This window comes from Emydura macquarii, unplaced genomic scaffold (assembly GCF_026122565.2).
Source record: "Emydura macquarii macquarii isolate MOO-44397 ecotype Brisbane River unplaced genomic scaffold, CSIRO-AGI_Emac_v2 contig_509, whole genome shotgun sequence".
NCBI classification, from domain to species: Eukaryota; Metazoa; Chordata; order Testudines; family Chelidae; genus Emydura; species Emydura macquarii.
In genome coordinates, this window is record NW_027130646.1 from 684,422 (window position 1) to 707,395 (window position 22,974).

Sequence of the window (22,974 nt, forward strand, 5' to 3'; positions counted from 1 at the left end):
TCTGTCACTCAGCAGTGCCGTGCGCCTCTTCCCAGCAAGCTGAGCGCTCTTTCTCACGCTCCTGGTGCTCGTCTGTGGGTTATTCCCTCCCCTCTTTAAGATAATCTTCCTTATCTTAAACTAACGGCCGAGGGCTCTCACAGCAGCCAGTCTGCTTTTAAATGAAGGTAATTGCAACAGACTCTCCTCCGAGTACAACTGTTAATGTCGGGTTTTTTTTTTTTTTTTTTTTTTGGTAAGTTCCCGGTTGCTGTAACAGCATTTGAGGAAGTTCTTCAGCAGGCTGAAAAGCCGTAGATGACAGTGACAGGGAAGGAAGCCAGAGAAGGGGGAATGGAGCGCTGGGCTTCGGAAAACCACTGCAGATTCAGGCATCGCGGCTAAAAAGGTACTGTGTTTTTCCCGATGTACTTGTGTTCCTTTGAGTAAAAGCCTGGCGGTGTGAGAAAGGGGAAAGAATCGAGTGTCTGAGCCGCGTGTCTTTCTTCATCTTGATTGCCTGGCAGATTATAGTGGCCGGAGGGGAAAATCGGTGTCTTCTCTGTGAGAAGAAAGCAGGATACAACTTTTATTTGCCGCTTAGCCTCTTTTCTAACTGACCCCACAGCTCCCTGGAGATTCAGCTCATTCAGCCAGCGAGAGAAAGAATAGCTGAGGGGCAGAGAAGTAAAGACTCATGAGGAGGGGAGGAAGTGTGTGTTACTGGGTGGGATTCGATACAAGATGGAGATACTGGTACTGGAGAGCACTCCTGTAAAGGCAGACAGAACAGGGCAGAGGCCAGGACACGGGACAGGAAGACTGGACCGCTGGGGTTTTGTTTCTCTGGGTCAAATCATTCTCCCCAGCAGTGAAACTGGGCGAATGCTGATGCGCCCCATAGGGATGCTGTGAGGTTAGCGTGGGATAACGACACTCACCCGGCTTCACAAAGGGTTTTAAGATCTATGGAAGGATCTACGGGTTTAGAAGATTAACCCTATTTTAGGGGACTCTGGTGGTTTTTTCTGCTTTGCCTTTGCCTGATTCAAAGCTGGAAATGGCAAGTGAACTCGAGAGTTGGCCGCGTTCTCCTTTCATTTTGGTCTCAGCAGGCGGCGTATCCAGGAGCTGGCTTAAAGCACATTTCAGTTCCTATTTTTTGTGTAGCTTGAGTTTGTGGGGGGAATGGCTGCGTGGCTTCATCACGTTCATGCCCTTGCCGGATGCAGGCAGTCAGCTCTGTGCTCGGACCAATCGGCTTGCATGTCCTGGATGTTCTTTGCCATTTAATCTGTGGTGGGTCTGACGGGTCCGTGGCTACTTGAGTCAGACCTGCAGTGAAATCAGTAGCAGAAGAGTTGAAATCTATATTGCAGGTTGCATAGCCACCTTCCATCTCAGCCTCCCGTTCATGTCTGTTCCTTTCCTTTGCAATTCCCTCTGAACACCAAACCAGCTCTGCAAATGCACCGCAGTTGTGACCTGCCGTGCCCCCTGCTACTCCGTTCCCCCACTGCTCCTGCTTTCCTGACCTGTCCAGGCTCCGGCTGCTGTAGTCCTAGGTCCCTGTCTGCAGATACACCTCGCCTGAAGCTGCTCTGCACACAGAGCACACGCACATTCCTCTGCCAATAAAAGGCCCAGGCCTTTCCCGTCCCCACGCGTTCTGCTGTTTGTCATTGCAACGTTCCTGTCCCCTGACACCCTGTCGTGTATTCCAGTGTACAAAGACGTACGCTCTGGGTCGTTGCCAGCACCCATATCGCTCTGATTTGCATGAGTGAACTTCAGGCCACGTGGGTGTTAATCAGACGCAGGGCGGGTGGGGTGAAAGGAGCTGCTAAAGTGTCTGTGTCTTGCTGGCAGGATCCTATGCAGCGGCATGTGGGTATTAATCTCTCCTGCGTGAAGTGGGGAGGATGTTTCCCAGCGTGGGGAGACAGACACGCACTAGTTTTGCTTGAACTAGCAGAGCGAGCCCACGTCTGTCTCCCCGAGCTGGGGGGACATGCCCCAGTTGCAGTGTAAATGTACCCTTGGTGGTCCTAGGTAGGTCCCATTAAGTCTATTCGGGGTTAAGCTGGGTGTGTGTGGACGGGGCTGGATAAAGGTTGCGCTGAGGCGAACCCAGGCTGAGTCAGTCTAGAGCGTCTTAAACGTCCTGCGGAATTTGCCCCCAGCGCGTGTGATTAAAAGCGGCGGCACTTGCGGGGAGTGTCATCTGCCACGCAGCAGAGCTTGGAAACTCATTCGCTCCCAACTCCCCCGGGAAAGCATGCTGCAGCCGGGGACGCTCTCCAGAGTCCACCAACAACGGTAGCTTCACCGAGACGGTCTCCTGATAACGGTGGAGCGGACCTGTGTCCCGCGGGCCAGATCCAAGGAGGAGTGTGAGCTGGTGAAAACCGTACCAAGGTGCATGTGACGCCAGCTGAGAGAGACCCTGATTCCCTGCTCCCTGGTGTAACTGCGTTTGCAGGATCGAATCCAGTCTGCCGTCTGTTCGCTCTCTCAGCCCTGCAGGGTTAACAGGAGGTTAACAGGAAAGGTTACACATGGGTAATTGAGGGAAGCAGCTAAGATGCTGTGCTGGGTCTCCCGGGAAAGGCAAAAGTGGCTGTAAACCAGCTTTGTGCACTCAAGATTTTGGGCTGCTCCGAGGGCCCGGACAGTCCTTGGCATAAATTAGAGCAGTCCCAGGGGTGCTCTAGTTTACAGCAGCCTCCCATAGGGCGGCCTATAGGCTGCTCCGTGGTCAGGAGCGGCCCAGAATCTCTACAGGGCTGTGTGCTATGGAGCTTCTTCGACGTTTCCCCTCCCATTCCCTGGTGGGCCCTGTGTGACGGGGACATGGTAGAGCCTTTTATGGCAGTTCTACAGTGTACCTGTGCTGGGGAAATTCTCCTCTGGGTCTTTCCTAGAATCGTAGGCCTGGCAGGGACCACGACAGGTCATCAAGTCCAGCCCACTGCATTCATGGCATGACTAAGTATTATCTAGCCCATCCCTGACAGGTGTCTGTCTAACCTGCTCTTAAACATCTCCAGTGATGGAGATTCAACAACCTCCCTAGGCAATTTATTCCCGTGCTTAACTACCCTGACAGGTAGGAAGTTTTTCCTAATGTCCAACCTAAACCTCCCTCGCTGCAGTTTAAACCCATTGCTTCATGTCCTGTCCTCAGAGGGTAAGAAGAACAATTTTTCACCCTCCTCCTTGTAACAACCTTTTATGTACTTGAAAGCTGTTATCATGTTCCCCCCTCAGGCTTCTCTTCTCCAGACTAAACAAACCCAATTTTTTCAATCTTCCCTCAGAGGTCGTGTTTTCTAGACCTTTCATCATTTTTGTTGCTCTCCTCTGGACTTTCTCCAATTTGCCCACCTCTTTCCTGAAATGTGGTGCCCAGAACAGGACACAATACTTTTGTGGCCTGATCAGCGCCGACTACAGCAGAAGAATTCTGGCTCTGTGGATGTGGGGAAAGCGGTGGACGTGATATACCTTGACTTTAACAAAGCTTTTGATACAGTCTCCCACAGTATTCTTACCAGCAAGTTATAGAAGTATGGGTTGGATGAAGGGACTATAAGGTGGATAGAGAGCTGGCTAGATCATCGGGCTCAATGGGTAGTGATCAACGGCTCCATGTCTAGTTGGCAGCCAGTAACAAGCGGAGTGCCCCAGGGGTCACTGCTAGGACTGGTTTTGTTCAACATCTTCATTAATGATCTGGAGGATGGGGTGGATTGCACCCTCAGCAAGTTTGCAGATGACACTAAGCTGGGGGGAGTGGTAGATAGGCTGGAGGCTAGGGATAGGATACAGAGTGATCTAGACAAATTGGAGGATTGGGCCAAAATAAATCTGATGAAATTCAACAAGGACAAGTGCAGAGTCCTGCACTTAGGATGGAAGAATCCCATGCACAGCTATAGACTGGGGACAGACGGGCTAGGCAACAGTTCTGCAGAAAAGGACCTGGGGGTTACAGTGGACAAGAAGCTGGATATGAGTCAGCAGTGTGCCCTGGTTGCCAAGAAGGCTGACGGCATATTGGGCTGCATTAGTAGGAGCATTGCCAGCAGATCGAGAGAAGTGATTATTCCCCTCTTTTCGGCATTGGTGAGGCCGCATTTGGAGTATTGTGTCCAGTTTGGGACCCCCACTACAGAAAGGATGTGGACAAATTGGAGAGAGTCCAGTGGAGGGCAACAAAGATGATTAGGGGTCTGGAGCACAAGACTTATGAGGTGAGGCTGAGGGAACTGGGCTTGTTTACTCTGCAGAAGAGAAGAGTGAGGGGGGATTTGATAGCAGCCTTCAACTACCTGAAAGGGGGTTCCAGGGAGGATGGAGCTAGGCTATTCTCAGTGGTGGCAGATGACAGAACTAGGAGCAATGGTCTCAAGTTGCAGTGGGGGAGGTCTAGGTTGGATATTAGGAAAAACAGGGTGGTGAAGCACTGGAATGAGTTACCTAGGGAGGTGGTGGAATCTCCATCCTTAGAGGTTTTTGAGGCCTGGCTTGACAAAGCCCTGGCTGGGATGATTGTTGGGGTTGGTCCTTTGACAATTCTATATTATCATCACTGGACTGTTATCATCTTATTATATTATATTATCTTCTAGGGCGTTTTGCAAATTGATTGCTTAATTATTTCCTGCATTATCTTTCCGAGTACTGAAGTTAAGCTGACTGGTCTGTAATTCCCCGGGTTTTCTTTATTTCCCTTTTTACAGATTGGCACTATATTTGCCCTTTTCTAGTTCTCTGGAATCTCTCCCAGCTTCCATGACTTTTTGAAGATAACCGCTAATGGCTCAGATATCTCTTCAGTCAGTTCCCTGAGTATTCTAGGATGTTTTTCATGAGGCTCTGGTGACATCTAACTTGTCTGTCATTTTTAACTTGTTCTTTCCCTGTTTTAGCCTCTGATCCTACCTCATTTTCACTGGCATTCATTATGTTAGATGTTCAATTGCTACTAACCTTTTTGGTGAAAACTGAAACAAAGAATTGTTCAGCACTTCTGCCATTTCCACATTTTCCGTTCTTGTGTTTTCCCCCCTTATTGGGTAACGGTCCTACCCTGTCTTTGGCCTTCCAATGCATTTGTAGAATGTTTTCTTGTTCCCCTTTATGTCTCTAGCTAGCTGAATCTCGTTTTGTGCCTTGGCCTTTCTAATTTTGTCCCCACACGCTTGTGTTATTTCTTTATGCTCATCCTTTGTAATTTGCCCTAGTTTCCACTTTTTGTGGGATTCTTTTTTGAGTGTCAGATCATTGAAGCTGTCTTGGTTAAGCCAGGGTGGTCTCTTGCCATACTTCCTATCATGGCCCTGCCCACGCTCCACACCCACTCTGCCCCATTTCTCACCCCCATTTGGCCCCCACCGCCAGAGGGTGATGGCGAGCGGGCGGGGGTGTCTCATGGGGGATGAGGGCATAGCGTGGAGGAGGGGATGGACGCGGTAGGCAGGGGGTGTCTTGCAGGGGAAAGGGGTGGAGAAGAGGAGGGATGCACATGGCGAGCAGTACGGACCACCAAAGAGGGAGGGTGGAGTGGAGGACAGGAGCACCCAGCTGATGGTGGGCGATGAGGGCCTCGGGGAAGGGGCGGAGCTGGTACAGGAAGAGGCGGGGCCATCATGGCTCCAGCTGCGCCAGGGGAGGCTTAGCTTCTTCTGGTCTATTACAGCCACTGCCCATGCTTCCTATCTTTCCTACATGTAGCTCTTTTGAACTGTTTTTCCCCTTAGACTTGCTTCCCATGGGCTCTTACCTGCCGGCTCCCTGAGTTTGCTAAAGTCTGCCTTCTTGAAAACCATCATCTTTATTGTGCTGTTTCCCTCCAACCATTCCTTAGACCCATGAACGCTGCCATTTCATGATCACTGTCACCACGCTGCCTTCCCCTTTCAAATTCTTGACCAGTTCCTCCCTATTTGTCAAAATCAAATCGAGAACAGCCTCTCCCCTCGGCCCTCTCTTCACCTTCTGAAATAAAAAATCGTCTCCAATGCATTCCAAGAACTTGTTGGGTAGTCTGTGCCCTGCTTGTTGGATCATTTGTGCACGGTTCCGACCTCTCTTCTCTGCCAGAGACGTGTCTAGGAGACGGGGCATGGGGGAGAATCTGTCCCAGAATTTTTATTAGGCGTGGTGATGTATGAACCACAAGGAACTCGCCTTGACTTTCAGATCCCATTTGTAATTTGCATAGCCGGCCGTCAGAAAACAAACCCATTTTTAGGCATGTAAACCAATCAAATCTGATCTGGACTGGTGGAGACACGCCAGACATGGAACCCCATGAAGGGCTTGTCTGCGCAAACGTTTAGTTCATAGAAAGCTGTTAAAGCACTTTCAACTTAGGCCTTGTCTACATTAGGAAATTATATCGACCTAACATAGGGTGACTTACAGACATCCTAGTAATTACTGCGGTGGCTGATGTCCATGTTGCCCTCCATGGGTCGGTGGAGCTTGTACTCACCAGAAGAGGAGCAGTGTGGGGAGCTGAGAGCCTGTTCCCAGCTGGAAGCCAGCCCCAGGGCTTTGCTCCTCCCCATTCCTGGGGAAAGCCGCCTGGGGCTTCTTACCCGCCCCCCGCTTCCCCCGGGAGTAGGGTCCAGCGGCCCCAGGAGCTGGGCAGCCGTGTCAATTTCACAGCTCAGTGTCTACATTGACAGGGCAATGCCCTAACTAAACCTACATAAGCCCCATTGAGGTGGTTTTATTATGTTGGCCTAGCAGGGGAGGTACGGCAGTGGGAGGAGCATTTAAGTCTGCACACCTCCCCTGTTTTGTCGAGAAAAGCTGACTTCAGAGCACAGTAATGAACCGTTCATGCGCATCAGCAAGATCCACATGGACGTTTAGTCCGGTAGAGTCACATCCCAGCTAGCTGCGAATCAGCTGTTTGTACAGACACGCCCAAAGACACTGTGCCACAGCAAAGACTAAATCACACTGTTGCGGATAAAGAAAATGAGATGAATAATAAAATATCAATCCTGATCCTGCATCACTGAAGGATCTGTAGCCTATAGGACTAGCCTGCTTGCTTGCATATATCTATCTCTCTCTTTCCTTATAGATGTAAGTATTGTTGTTTTATTATAACAGAGTCATAGATTGATACTGAAGTATTATAGCTGATGCAAGGTACCTACAGGCCATATCCTGTCTGAAAGCGAAGGCAGGCAGCATACGTGTGTTCGGACCTTTGGCCCAGCTACGTAATGATGAGTTAAAGGATAAGGCATAGATGGTTACAACCTTTACCCTAGATAAGTCAGGAGGCATCAAAACCGGGGGGGCTGCCTCAGGTTACGCCCCGAGTAAACTTCACAGACACACCACAGAACCCACAGAAATAGCCCGAAATAACAAAGGTGAGATAAACGAACCGTCTGCAAAGGACGTGGCTATGTCATTGTACGCACGAACCTGCCAGCCTACAGAAGAAGTGTACCCGAATCATGTGGGGGTGAAGAAGCCAAGTTTGGACTTAGAAAGACCCATATTGCTCAGGGTATAAGAAGGGGCAAATCACGTTACTGGGGGAGATTGGCAGCTACTCCTTCCTGAAGCTGCTTTTAGTGAGCGTTAAGATTTTGTTCTTCGTTTATACTTAGTGGTGTTTGTAGTGTTAGTCTTAGCCTCATAGCTCTTAGCCCTCGAGTATCGCCTCCACTCAAGAGTTGAGGAACCAGACGTCTCTCTCAACCAGGTCATCAGGAAGGATGTGAGTACATTAATCCAAAGCATACCATAGATCTATATCTGACATGAGTCTCTAAAGTAAGACTGTAATCCTATCCATTATCCGTTTGATTATTCATTTTCTTTTAATCAGTGCAAATCTGATCACTAAAACATGTTAATTTACAACTCCGTACAGCATTTTACAGCATCTAGGAGGGTGTACTTTGTGTCATTTTTTAGAAAACTTGATTTTTATTAATTTAGGAAATAGTACATAATACTCATTACCTGTGTCAAGCTGCAGATGCAGCTGCAATACATTAGGAATGGTAAGAACTAAATCACACGCACAAACACAATAGCACTTCTGTTTTATTAAACTAAATCTTAAATGTTACATACATGTTTCACATTTGCGATTGCAGCAGTCTCCTGAGTTGCCGGCTGACGGCTGTCCTGAAACTCTTTTTTTTTAATTTTCAAATTTTATTAACTCTAACAGACAAGTCATCACAACACTAAACGTACGCTGTCCTCAAAACTTCTACAACTAGCTCTCATCTTCCCCACTCCCACTGTCATTTTTATTCATAGACTGGAACAGAATTACGAGTTTTCCTGCTTTTTCAGCTCCCAGTCGATTTCTTAGCTTTGAGTGAATAATACCAAATGATGAAAATATTCTCTCTGTGCCTGCAGAGGAAGCTACTGCTGTGAAAAGTTGGCTTAGCAACTGAAGGAACTCTGTTTCAAGGTGCCTGGCTAATAATTTCCATCAATTCAGGGGAATGACTTTGTTCAAAACATCATCAGTAAACATGTACAGTTTAAATGGTTCCACGCCAGCCCTGAAATTTATCATGACTGGCATAACCGAGGAGTGATTGTGAGATGTCCATGCCACGGCAGCATCATCTTCTTCAGAAGTTAGGCATCTACCTTTATATCTGGGGTCGAGAATGTTCGCAAGAAAATGAGGTGGAGTTAGTGCTTGATCCGTTCGCTTCTTTATTGCCTGCAGCTTAACTTTCTGGTGACGTATTTCTTTCTTCAATGTCTCTTGAAGTGCCTTCCGAATTTCGACAGCATCAGCAATGCAGCAACAATTTCTCTGCAGTTTGTTTAAGGCTATGGATATAGGCTTCAGTGTACTGAACGTATCCTCTACATTCCTCTTTAATCCAATGTTAGTTACTTTGAATGAGATACTTCCATCTATTTTATCATGGTTTTCTTCACAATATTTTATGCGAATAGGCCAGTTCTTAATAAATTGTTCAAAACAATCAACCACAGAATTCCATCGAACATCTTGAGGGAGAATTAGTTTGGATCATCCTGTTCTCTTCAGTGAAGCTGAAGCAAAATGGTGGTTACGGAAGTATTTTGCGACTGCAGCAACATTTTCTTTTATTCCTGGAGAAGACGTACTTTGGCTAAAAGATGCATTAAATGGGCACTGACGCCATATGTTGTTAAGGAGCATCCTTCCGTTTCTTCTTCTAAGTATCTTCTCATCTTTGCTACGTTTGCAGCATTGAGTGAATAAAACCAAACAATGAAAATATTCTCTGGGCGCCTTTAAGACAGTGTCTTCACTAACTCCTCTGCCTCGCTTGGCCCAGCTCCACCGCCCCATAAGCCCAGAACAACAACAATCCTATCCAGCCTGTGTCTGTCTTTGCACATGTGGCTTGAGTCTGCTGAGAAACAGAAACTGAAAGCCCAGAACTTTCAAGAAGCAAGAGCTGGTGGTTAGGCTGGACAGACTGGAGCCATTCATTCGTTTTTATGAGACTGTAAGTGTCGGGTTAGCCTGTTTGTGATGAGATTTAATTGTAACTGTGATCTTTTAAACGAGAGAGAAATTTACTATTTTATTGATGATTTAAAAAAAATAAAAAAAATAAATCCGATTTTTTTTATTTTTTAAAAAATCTTTGATTTTTATCCACCCTGATTTGTGGCCACACAGTGACCCATGCGAGATGGGAAGGGAAGGGCCTTTTCTCCCTAGACGTGCTGAGCATCACTCCTGTGCACTGTATAGCAACCTGTGAGAGACGCTGGGATATGTGTAATAACCCTTTAAAGCGGACAAAATCACTTTGCATGTCTATTCTGCCATTCAAATAGCTTACAGACAATAAAGAGTTAATCCTCATAGGGACTGCCCTCCCCCCCAAGTTGTGTGGTCCTGATCTTACAGCTGGAGAAACTGAGGCACGGAGAGGTTAACGTTAATCTTCTCAAACGTTGGGGCAGGCCCTACTCAGTATGTGGGTAACTATTCCCCCACCGCTTGGCGTTGCTTGCTGCGCCCAGTAATTTGGTTTGATTTTCAATGGGTGATTTTTTTTTTATTTCATTTTTTAATTAATTTTCACAAAGAGAAAAACATGAAAATACACAAAAAGGGAAGTGACGTACAGCTTGTCCACGATGCCAAATCCCACACGTCGCAGGCTCGCCAGTAAAATGATACAGCTTTGCAAACTTATCAAAGCTGCAAGCCCGGACAATGCAAAATCAGATTGTTGCTCGGACTTCACACGTTAGGGTGGGGATAACAATACAAAAAATAAAGAGGTGCACATATAGGCACAAAAGGGAAGGAGGGGCCCGATGAAGGGGGGCAAGAAGACAGTGTGAAAACACAGAGAGGGCAGGCGGAATGGAAGTCTGGAATTGCTTGAGGCACTGATAGGCCACTTTAGAATAGGCGCCTAGGAGAATATTCAATTGTATTGTCTTAATTCTTTGCCACAGGGAGAGAAGGTGCTATTTGTGTCACTAGTTATTTGAGAGAGCACAGGATCTCAATTTTCCTTGACCAGTTTAATGTTTCTTGGTAGTTTTATACCTAGGTACTAATTGCATCGTTTTGGCTATGGAAATCCCATAAAGGGAAAAGCCCCACTACATGATACCTGGGAGATTTTCCATAGTTCCGATTATCCTCAATTGATTTTGTAACCAGATATTGCTCCAGATTTTTGAATTAGTGATAGGAGGGCTGGCATAGTGGTTTCTGGTTTGGATATGTACAGAAAGGGCATAGTCTGCCTATAACATCAATTTATACTCCGTGGAACCAAGTTGTGTGTCTCAGATAACTGGAGGATTGCCAGGGGCTGATGAGCAAAATCAAAAAGTACTGGAGGTAGGAGATCCCTGCCTAGAACCCTGGAAGAGGCTGAAGGTGTCTAAGGTCCCACTGTTGGTTGTGATCGGAGAGGCTGGGTGAGAATATAACACCCAATTTTTGTGGGGTATAAAACACATACCTCCAACTCACTCTGTTAAAAGCCTTTTCTGCATGTAAGGCTAACGCAACTTGTGGTTTGGGGGTCATCGTATTTCACAGCTATGGTATTGATGAGTTGTCGAAGGGGATCAGAGCCATGCCGGTCTCTGACAAACCTGACTTGATTTGCGTGTCCCATAGAACCCCAAATCTTCTCCAGTCTCGTTGCGAGAACTTTCGCCAGTGTTTTGACATCACTATTAATTAAGTGAAATTGGCCTAAAATTGGAACACAACGTGGCATCTCTTCCTGGTTAACCAATAACTGGTATTAGGGCTTCCTTCGGCATAGGGGGAAGGGTGCCCTCTAGAAGTGACTCGTTAACCATTTTAAGGGTTTTGTCAGCTAGAAAGTCAAGAAGGTGTCTATCGAATGTAGCAGGGGAAGCCATCTGGCCTGGGGGCTGCCCCCACTTTCATGTTCTTAGTCACCTCAATTCATTCTCCATGGCGTGTGTCAAGGTTTCCACACTGGGCTGTAGTAATTTACAGTAATGTGATATTTTGGAAAAATTGATCCGAAGCATCCTGCAGAAGGGCTTGTGTCCAATTTGTGCCGATCTTTGTAGAAATGAAAGAACTCTTTATTATTATCTGTAGGTGAAGTACATAATTTACCATGTTGATCATGGGTGGCTGTGATTCCCCATGGAGAAGTCGCTTGTATGTGAGCGCTTTGCCAGCTTTTTCACCCAATTCCCAGAAGTCCTGCCTGAGTCAAAATAGGGTGAATTCAGCTCCAAAGTGAAGAATGAAATCCCTGTCCTGGCTGTTTCTAACCTGGATCTGCTGCTGTTTGAAGAGTCACAGGGGAAAAATCAGAGATAGCTGCAGAATTAGCCAAGGCAATGGAGATAAAAAAAGAAATCTACATGGGAATAGGACCCATGTATCAGAGAAAAGTAGGAACAGCCCCTACCCATTGGATGTATAAGACGCCAGATATCACATAATTCCAGCCCTTTAAGGTGCAACTCCAGAGCCATTCCAGTTGATCCTGAGGCTGAGATTTGCTCACAAAGGGATCAAGCACCTCATTAAATCCCCAGCAGTCATAGTACAGAGATAATTTAGTAAAAAAACCCTATGAAACATTTCAAGGTACTCAAGGTTAGACCTTGAGACTAACTTTCCTGGACCTCTTCCATTTTTTTATACGCAAGTTTCATGCTGTTGTTATTCTATTCGTTATGCTCTCTGATTATTTAAAAAAGTATTTTTGTAGTTAAAATCAGACTCTCAAAGGAACCAAAAGTGAACAGTCTGCCGTTATTACAAGTTACTACGTCACCCTTATTTTCACTTTAACTAAAAGATGTCATCTTGAATGGACAAATGCCGGGACTACCAGAACACCCCACAAAATGGCGTCCTGCACACGGAACGTACTGGAACGTTGCTTTCTGGCTGCCCTGCGGTACTTGTCTGAGGTGGACCCCAGTATAATCCATGGCGGACCCCACTTGGGGAACCGCTGCTCTGTTACCTCCCATCTTACTCCCCACACAGAAACCCACGAGCAAGGGGAGTCTAGGGATGAAATGTCTTAGACGCTTATGCCGCAGATTTTGGATTGCTTTGCCGGGAATTGGAACTCGCCAGGCTTCCAGGGAATGGGGAAGAGAGCGGGGCAGGGGAAAGCCACGTTAGAGCAAAACCTGGAATCACAGAAGATACAGAAAACAACATAACTTAGTACCTACCACAGCAGATCACAATTTAAAGGCAACAATGATCAAACACTTAACCTTCAGCTCAAAACTAAACCAACTTTCTGAAGCGGGAGGGCCGAGGAGAGAGGCACCATCAGGCCAGCAGCTCTGCCAATATCCATAATTGCAATTGTTGTTATTTTTAACAGGCATCCTCGCTTTCCCACACAGCAAAGTCGTAACTACATTCTAAGGGGATCGAAAGGGAACAGACAGTCCACAGACGTACTGTTTCTTAACCGGGTCTGTAACCTTTGCCGTGCGCCAGCCCCGCCAGAGATTTGGGAACACGGCTTGGTGCGCTGCGTGAGACCCTGCGTGTGGTGGGCTTTACTCTCCCAGGGCCGCTTGCCTCCCCCCCCCCCTTTTAGGATACAGTCAAAAATTGTTGCCCTTCCCCATATTAAACAAACATTTAGCGCACGGGGGGAAATGGAACTGCTTCCACAAAGAGTAAATCACTGCACCACAGAGCACAGGCAACAATCCACTGGAACAGCTGACTCTTCCGGATCGATTTCAGACTTCGTCTTAGTGTCCTTAGGGGTTGAGCTTATCGAAGGTGTTCAGGTGGGGGAAGAGGCTGAAGAAGTTGAGGGGTGATTCAGGACGAGAAGGGATGGGGCAACCGGGGAGAAGAGACCGAGGAAGGAGGGCGTGGGGGGGAGAGGAAGGCAGGGATGTGGGGAAAGGGGCAAGCAGGGGCAGGGGGACAGGCAGGTAGTCGGAGGAGACAGGGAGGGCAGAAATCACTGTTTGCGTAACTCAGCAACCCACACTGGTCTCCTCTGCTCCGTGGATCCACGCGGGGGGGACAGCTGCGTTGCTCAGCTCGTGTGCGGCTTTCCATGACATCTTGCAGGAAGGAAAGCTGCCTCTCCACCCTTCCAGCACATGGGATGTCAATCTGCTGGGCTTTGCGGCTTCTCGGAGAGCCCTCGTACCTATCTTCCGCCAGTGACATTCTCCCTTCTGCTTGATTCACCCGTCCTGTCTGCGCTGGCCGAGAGGAGGTGGCAGTCACTTGTACTGTGGGCTCGATAGCTCCCGTGTCGGCAGCCATCCTCTCCAGCAAGGGCCATCGTAGACTTGTCCCGTCAGCCGCAGCCGTCTTGGTGGGGAGGGGTGCGTGCGGCTCTGCTCCCTTTGTTTTTTTCAGCTACTTGTAGAGCTCCCGGGAGACAAATCTTTGCCTTCTGACGTTCCAGAGATTTTGGGTACCTGTTCCTTTATTGGGGGGTGTTTGTGTAGGATGAGGAGGTGGTCAGGGGTCCTGGGCTCCAGAGGGAACTGGAGATTAGCAGTTGACTCTGTAGATCCAGGGATCTGCTCCTCCAGGCCACACAGCGCAGGGCTTTTAAAAAAAGCCAGGGAGATCGTGACACAGGGTAACAAAAACGGCAAGCCCCACTCTGCACTGGAAGTGCCCCCCTCCCGAGGAAGTGGTTGAGGAGAAATGCCCGGTCATCCTGGGGTTGCCACAACCCTGGTTTGTTTTTTCACTGCAGTCCCAACCTGCTCTCGATGCAGATTTTCTTTTGGGAACTTCCTTTGGCTTCTTGTTTTGGGCTCAGTCGTTAGCATTTGAAGAGCGGAGACAGCTGGGCTTTCATTAGTGATTTCCGTCTGTGTTTTGGCTGATTGTACAATCCCTGTGAGTGTACAGCTGCTGGCACCCTCAGCAAAGAGGCCAAGCACGGACTGGCAGAAGCTCCATTAAAAGCCGCGTGGTCCCAAAGGAAGGGACGTGCCTGGAGTTTGAGAGGGGACCTGCTGCTCTCCTCCCCCATCCCTTTCAAGGAGGTGAGGGTCCCGTGCAAGGAACAAGGTGTGTGTGTGTGTGGGGGGGGAGGCGATAAAGTACATCCCAGAGTTTGCTCACCCATAGCGTGCGAGATCTGAAAGTGAGAGAGGCAGGCAAACCTGACACCCTGCCCCTCTGCTCCCACGCAGGGGGCGTAAGGGGGAGGCAGTGGGAATTTGTACATCAGCTCCCATCTCTCCCATTCTGGGGCTGGTGACCTGGTCAGTTTTGGGGCTGATACCATGCGTAGGGAAGCTGGTAAAAACGGGTGGTGGTATTATCTGCTGGACACCGCCAGTTAGCGTGGCACCACAGAGAAATAAATCCTCCTTGTCCTAGGAGCTTACCATCAATGCGCCTGATCTAAAGCCCATTGGCTTCAGTAGGCAGACTTCTATTGATGACAACGGGCTTCAGAGTAGGCCTTAAACAGACAGGGCGTTGGTGACTAGAAGACGCCGTGAGCAAAAGATGTCCTCAGGCTCTTTGGTTGGAAGGATGGTGAAGGACAGCTTCCCCTGTCTCACCCCAGAAGTGGCTGCATTTCAGTGAACATAAGAAGGGCCACACTGGGTCAGACCAATGGTCCATCCAGCCCAGTATCCTGCCTTCTGACAGCGGCCGGGACCAGATGCTTCAACGGGAGTGAACAGAACCCAACTTCTGGTGGTCTGAGATTTAGGTGGCTGTATTCCATGGTGCCACAGAGCTCTCCAGCAGTGAAGGGGTCAAGTGAGGCTGGCCCTCAGAACAACGTGGTAACCAAATAAGAATTGAAGGTGTCCCAAATCTTAGAAACATCCCCGCTTCCTTTTGGTAATGAGCCCTGGTAAACGACCTAAGAAAATAGTGACTGGGAGGGGTGATTTCAGCTTATCGCTTAACTCTGTTTGAAGGGAGGGTGTGGGAATGTTTTGAAGTTTCTCACATATGGGACGTCACTGCCCCAACAGCGGTGCTGTAATTGCACTTTGGTGCACAAGAACTCATGCGCGCGGTCTGTAATTGGCTTAGTTTAAAGCACGAGCGTTCGGGCCGGATAACTTACCCGGATCTTGAAGTGTTTCCAATTCTCCTCCGGGGTGTGTTCATTCTTTTTAAGGCACGATCCTTTTTTATAGTGGCTTCTGAAGGATTTTCGCAAAGTTCCTGGTTTTGGATGAAGAGGGTAACGGGAGAGCGAAAGTTTGTCCAAGTTATTAGCAAACCAGGAAAAGTGGCTTCATTTTTAGAACAGGTATGTTGATGCAGGCGTTCCTCAGACTCCTGTTGACTCAGGGGGACCAATCCTGAACTCTCTGACTTCAGTGGGGGCAGAATTGGGCCTGAGACGAGCGTGACCCTTGGAGCTCTATACTCCAGCCAGAATCAGTTTACAGATGGCTTTCCCTTCCCCTAGCACTTTGCGTCTTGATTCTCTTCATTGGGGTCACTGAGCGCATTGCAAACAGACAGGGGTGCCAGACTAATTACCACAATGAGATGAATTTTGTCCGACTCCCTAATGAAATCGATCTGTTCAGAATCTGCTCACAGCAAGAGGGGCCAGTGTCTGGAACCCTGAAGTGAGAAAAGACCCATCCTTCCAGCAGGGAACCGAGAATCTGCTCCGCTCTCCAAAAACAATCACAGGAGCTCTTCTGACCAAGGTCATCCAGCTGACCCCTGGAACAAAGGCACTTTCATACTGCAAGCAACAGGCCGATGTCAGATGCTTCAGCGGACGTAGTCCAGTCTCCACGATACTGTGCCATGGGGGAAAATTGCTTCCTATCCCCATCTGGTGATTACTCTAGGCTCTGAAGCATGAGGGTTGATGGAGTGCGCAATTACATAGTGGCTCATTTTTATTCTAGCTGGCAGATGTGTGCTCTGCTTCATAGGAGCAGCTCATGCTCTTTAAAAATCTCACCCAGCTATTGGCCTTCAATCATATCCTGCAGCAGCAAGTTGCACAGGTTAATTCTGTGCTGCTGTGACAGGGTGTATCAACCCTGCACTGGGGGCTGACCAATCACGGTAGGCCATGCCCCCTTGCTCCTACTGCACATGCTCCAGATGGAGGAGACAGATAAAAGGAGGCAGTCCAGCTCAGTTGGGCTCGGGGCTGGCGGAGGAGGAAGGACGTGTGCTGCAGGCTCCTACCGAGGCGCCGTTGACTCTCCATGCTTTAGGGACCATGGACCCAGACCACGCTACAGCCAACCAGCTGACCGCGGAGCCTGACTGGGATGTCGAGCCGCTGCCACCTTCATAGATGCCCCAGGTGGGCTTTTTGGTAGGATGTGACCAGGGGATGCATTAGGAACCGATGCCTGAGCCCTTAATAGGGAGTTTACCGGCTCCATGAGAACCTGGGTCAGAACCTGGTGGAGTAGGGTGGGCCTGGCTTCCCCTCCCCACCCCACCCCACTGCACTTGAACTAGGCACTAGGCATGGCTACATGTGAGTCCAGCCAAAGACTGGGTGTTTGCTCTGCTCTGCCCTGCCCCAGGCGCTACAGATTGATTGTTTGCTCCACGTCTTCAATTCTCAGAGATTATTTTGGGGCTCAGGGCTTTAACCCCGTGTGTGTGTGTGTGGGGGGGGGGGGGGGGCGTGCTGGCACTTAAGTCCTGCTGGAAGGAGAGCGGGGGGACTTCAGCCCCGGGCCCCAGCATGTGCTGTGGGGCTTCAGCCTCAGGGGAGGTGCCAGGGCTCCTGCGGGTTTGAAAATATTTACCAGAGCAGAGCTGGTTTGCTCAGTCCTACCCAGCGGGTCAGAGCGCCAAACGGAACGCTTGCTCAGCCCCGCCCCGGGGCGATGGACTGCTTGGTTGCTCTGTCCTCTCCGGGGTCCTGAGTCCCCCTGATCATGAATGTTTGACCCGACAGGGAATCCCGACAACCGGTTGACGGGGTGTATCAGCCCTGCACTGGGCAGACGGGAGGCCCCGCTCGACATCCTGAGCCCCCATGACAGTTGCATAGAACTGTGTTGTTTTAGATTTGCATGGTGGGTCCAGACAAACGGGAGGCCCCATGGGACAGAGCTGCAGAACGTTACGTTAGGATGAACATGCCCGAAGGAGCCGTGAAGTCAGTTGCTGGGATTGTACACTGATGGTCTCTTCGTAAGTTTGATGGGATTCCCTGGCAATCTTTTGACAACAGCGGGAGCTCTAAATTGAGGTGTGTCTGGTTCCCGGAGATCTGAGTGTATTTGTGTGTAAAAGAATAGGGAGTGTAGAGATCAGAGAAAAACCCACGATTCATTCACTGGCTCAGACAAGGCTGTTACTGGATTGCTGGAACGCCACGGGTTTCGTTTGTGTGTGTGAATGAAAGAGGAGAGAGAGATTATTATAACAAGCAGGCACAGCTATTGTGAAGGGCTACATAATTAATTTTAGGAACAGGGGAGCTTCTGTCTCAGAAGATTCCGGTGTAAGTACTGCCACAATTTTGTGTTTGTCCTTCAGGACTCACAACTGCATCCCAGTGTTGTGTCATGACATGATGTCATGACACAACCTCTCTGCGACTTGGAACAGGCAAACTGCTTTGGATAAGATCAATGAGTCCGGTCTGAACCCTCAGCCAAACCTCCAGCAGGCCTTTGCTGAGGTTTGAAAAAGTTTGGTAAATTTCTATTTCTTTTTCCTAACCAGGAGCTCTAACCAGGATGGAAACACATGCAGTGCACACATTTGTGAGCCTATATTGAACCAGCACAACATCCTGGAGACAGGGGGTGTCGTGTTGGGGGAAAGCCATAAAACAGAAGTCCTGACCGCTTTGGCCATTCAAGATTTCCTGGCATGAGAATTAGGGATCTTAACCAGATGTTTTGTCTATATTGCACTTTGGTAACCGCTTCCTTCTGGCCTAAAATTCTCCATAGCAGTTTCTGCTGCATACAGAATTCATCTTCACCTCCTGTCTTAGGTTTTTGTGTAGGGTTTCTCTTCATGGCAGGGATGTTCACCTGTATATCTGTGCGGTTTCTAGATTGCTTGAGGTGTCCGGGCATTACCGTCAATACTAGAGTAAATACTACTGAATAGCTTCTGCGTTCCACCCCCGAGGCAGGCGAACTAATTCCTTTGGGCAGGTTTAAAGCACTTGTGGGGTACAGATACCCTAGACGCTATGAATGCAGAAGGCCTGGTAGATCATCTCGTTTCCAGGTCTTGGTCCCCACAGAACATCTTCTGGAGTGTTATCCAGTCTCCTTTTAAATGACTCTGGGATAGAGCTTCCACCATGTCCAGCAGTTTAATTCAGCTCGCTGTGGGGACCCTTTGGGGTGTGAAGCGTGGCAGGAGAGGATGTCGTCCTTCCCTGCCCGAATCTAGGTGGCTAAAAAGCTGCTTGTAAGAGGCCCTTAGCTCCTATGATGAGGAGCACCATAAACATGACTAGAAAATGAATCGACATTAACACATGGCGTTTTTAAGGAGAAAGTTGCCGTTTGGGGATTTGTCCACCTACCAAGTTCCTGTGCTGGTCATTTTGATCAAGTTCGGATTATAAGGAAAAATGAATGCTGACTCCCGGTGGTATTGGGTGCGCACTACAGCGGGCTAGTGGTTACAGCCAGAAGGACCGGCCTCCATTCCTCATTCCGGATGGTGGAGTTTCTAGCGGGCAGCGCCCGGGAGGAGTCAGGACTCCTGGGTTCTTTTCCTGGCTCTGTCATTAACTGGCTGTATGATCTCGGTCTAGTAATATGACCCCGGGTGCCTCATTTTCCCTATCAAAATCAAGACAACACAACTTGGGCAAACACACGCCTCTGGGCAGGTTTATACTTAGTTCCTGAAAAACGTAAAGAGGCCATTGATAGCGTGGTCCAGCTTGTGTCAGTGCAAATCGTGTGTGTGAAGGCAGGTGTCTCCAAAGAAGGGGCACGCGGATGTGCTGTCACTTTTGAGCTTTGTAACTTCCACTTTTGAAATTAGCGACGGAGAGGGGGAGACAGGCGCCGGTGTTTGCACGCGATTTCGTTCTTCTGCCTCCTCCTGGTGAAATCTGTTTGCTTAAGACCTGTCGTTTCCTGCTGTGAGTGTCTCGGAGAAAGTGATTGCTGGGTTTTTTAAGCTAAATTGGCCACCGGATGGTGCTGTCCCGTGCTCTGTTACGATCAAGAAAGATTTTTTTTTTTAGTCACGAAAATGTGTGTGTGTGTGTTCATGCAGATGGTGGTGGGTTTTTTTTTCAAACGTTTACATTAGCTCAGCGTAGCTATTTTTATGCAGCTGCAGCAACAGCTCAAAGGAAACCAAAAACCCTGGTGTAGGTTAAGCATATTTTTATTTGGTTTCTAATTCTGACCCGTCGTGGAGCAGTGGGAACAAACGGACGGTTCTTTTCTTAGCGCGCTCACTCACGCTCTCGATCACGCCCCCACCGGCACGCACTCGGAGAAGGTACGCCTGCACTGCAAAGAAAAACGTGGCACCGCTGAGTCTCAGAGCCTGGGTCAATTGACTCTGCCTGCAGGGCTAAAAAAAAGCGTAGACCTTTGGGCGCGGGCTTAACGCAGGGAGGCGGGAGGGTCTTGGAGCCCAGACTCCAGCCCGAGCTAATGTCTATTGACCCGGGTTCTGAAACTCAGTGCCACGGGGTTTCCTTTGCAGTGTAGGCATGTCACCCCCCCCCCGCCTTTTTCCATTCTGTCTGGGCGCATGGTCAGACATTGCGGTACGGTCCTTGTGGTGATGCCTGTAACAGCAAGCGCCTTGTCGGAGCGCCCTGTCTTTGCCTGAGGAATCCGAGGGCTGCCCCAGTCATGTGACGGTACTAAAGAATCACAGAAATGTGTTGCTTTCTTCCAACACTGAACAAGGAACTTCAGTGGGTAAGGAAAACTGTATCCTCCCATGAGAGACTCTCTTTCTGCTTCACCGTTGAGCTTTTTCCTAGAGCCTTCTCCAAGTCCTCAGGTGCCTGGCTTCCTGCTGTAGATTTAAAGGGGGGTTGGACTAGATGATCTCCTGAGGTCCCTTCCATCCCTCATCTTCCATACTTCTGTGATTCTTCTATGTCCTCTCATCTTCCCCATCTCCCTTTTATCCCTGTACAAACAGTCTTTAATCAGAGTGAATATTTCACAACAAATGAACACAACAGATGAATCAAAAGCTTCACCACTTGTCCAGCCGTGAATCATAGGACTGGAAGGAACCTCCTGGGTTCATGGAGGCCAGTCATCGAATCATAGAGTTGGAAGGGACCTCAGGAGGTCATCTAGTCCAACCCCCTGCTCAGAGCAGGACTAACCTCAGCTAAATTTTGTCCTCTGCTATTGCATGCTACCCTGCACATAAACCTCTTCATAAACGTCTCACGCTCCGTTTTAAAGGTAGGTGGGTTATTTGCCCCACAGCTGCTGTTCTAGAGCCTTGCTTCTTTGATGTTAGAAACCATCTTCTCATTTCCAGCCAATGTTTATTCCTGACCCATTTATCCCCGGTTGTTCTTGTGCCATCTTGCTGTGCCCAGCTGAGACACTCAGAGGATCAGATCCCCGAGGGCTAGGCTCTTCCTGGGTAGAAGGAGGCCTTTTCTCCCCAGGGTTGTCTTTTCACTATGGTTGGGTGTTCTCTGACTGGTGAGAATTCACAGGCTGGAGGTTGGTTCCCTGCTAAGTAACTGGGCCAACCAGGTCTTATCAACTTGCATACGGAAGCTGTGCCTGTCTGTTTGATTACGAGGTTTGCTGTCTGGAGGGCCTTTCGGATGCTCAGCTGCTTCGGGATTCTCGGGGGTAGAAGTGATGTTTTCCCCCCTGCCATTCTTGCCTAGGGTGGAGGTGGTGCCCTCGCCCTTGGAAGTTGACCTTCAGCTGCTTTCCACGCCTTTGGTGGCCTGTGGGTGGATCTATCGGGCTGTACTTGGGGCTACGTGCGAAGACAACCGAGGGGGTATCAGTACCACAGAGATGTTCGGAGAACTGAACTGGGCATGGGGGAACTGACCTTCGGAAAAGGGAGTTTTGGGGACTTCCTGACATCAGCAGAATTGGTAAAACGGCTGAAACAAAGGCTCCACAAAGCACCGGGGCCATGTTCACCCGTGTTAATGACTGAATGGGATTGGCTTCTCTTTGTCTGGGTTTTCCTGGGCGCAATTCCGGCAGTGAAATTTCATCGACAAGGCCCCAGGGCTTGGCCTGTCTGTCGAATCCTATCTGCACCATCCTGGCAGACGAGAGCCATCGGCATGCCCTCCTTAGGAGCCTGTCTACCTGTGCTAACCTGAATCCAGCTGGTGCAGGTAACAGTCACAGTGAAGACAGTGCAACGTGGGCCTCAGAGCAGGCTAGCGAGCTGCATACGTACCCAGGCTCCGTGCCCGGCTTCCACTATCTTTGCTGGAGTTCTCTGCTGTGCTGTGTTTACTGCTGCTGTTATCTGTGCTAACTAGATTCAATCTAGCAGACTGCACAGCTTCTGCTGTGTAAATGTACTCTGGCAGCCCCTGGATCTGCACCGCAAGTGTTCAATGTGTTTGTGTATTGGTTTCCCCCTTCCCCCGTTGGTCCGATAACGCCGGAGTTTATTGACTTTCTCAGCACAGAGCAATGTCTGCTGTATCTCTGCTCTCCTGTGCGGAGGCATTTCCTGAGCGGAGCAGGTTTGCATAGTGTTCTGTTGTGGATTCACTGCTATCCTATTCTGTTGTGTGTATTCTGAACTGATGGAAATGCCTCCAGGGATTAGTGATGGATGTATTTTATAAGTCGAAATAATGGCGACTGGCTTTGTGGTGACCTCTCTTCCGTAGCTCCCTCTGAATTGTCGTACTCCTGACATTTCACAAGGGTGGTCTCTGGCTGAAGGAGATCCACCGTTGCCTGAAAGATCTGGGTTTAATTTTATGAGGCAGTGCGGGCTAGTGGTTGGAGAATGGGACTGGGGCCCTGGCACTCCTGAGTTCTGATCCTGACTTCCACAGCAATTCCACCCGGGGCTTTGAACAAGGCATGGCGCTCCCTGCCTCAGTTTCCCTATCTGTAAAATGGGGATAATACCGAGGCGCCTCTTTGGGTGGAAGAGTTAAATTCAGAGGCCAAACTCATCCCTGGTATGTAACTGAACTCACATCACCCTCCCCATGTAAAGCGCTTTGCACACGTTACACACAAGAAGCAGCAGTGTTATTGGTATTTCAGCAAATGTTGCAAGAGAGCAGAGGCGTTCTGCAGAGGGTTAACAGCGGCATGAGTCAGTGAAATGTGACGGTGATTGGCAGGCACCGTGATCTGCCTATTTATAGTAACAGGAAACTCCTCTCTCTGACTGCTTTCGGAGGCTCACGCTGCACAGTGTATCAGGGTCACAGTGCTGGAAACAGTGATTACCTGGGGCTGATTTTAAGCACTAATACAGCGCTGGCTGGGCAGAGAAGACGTGGCTGTCACCAGGGATAAATCACCCCCCGTTGGGAAGGGTCTGGGTGATGTGGCAAT

General features: G+C 49.0%; 1 protein-coding gene across 1 annotated transcript in view; it reads left to right on the top strand.

The window, feature by feature from the left end:
* Window positions 1-298: 298 nt before the first annotated feature.
* The window catches only part of ARAP1 (ArfGAP with RhoGAP domain, ankyrin repeat and PH domain 1), a 141,763-nt gene continuing 119,087 nt past the window's right edge, over window positions 299-22,974 (top strand). The window contains exon 1 of the mRNA XM_067539083.1: window positions 299-388. The gene's annotated coding sequence lies outside the window, so the exon portion shown is untranslated. The remainder of the gene's footprint in view (window positions 389-22,974) is intronic.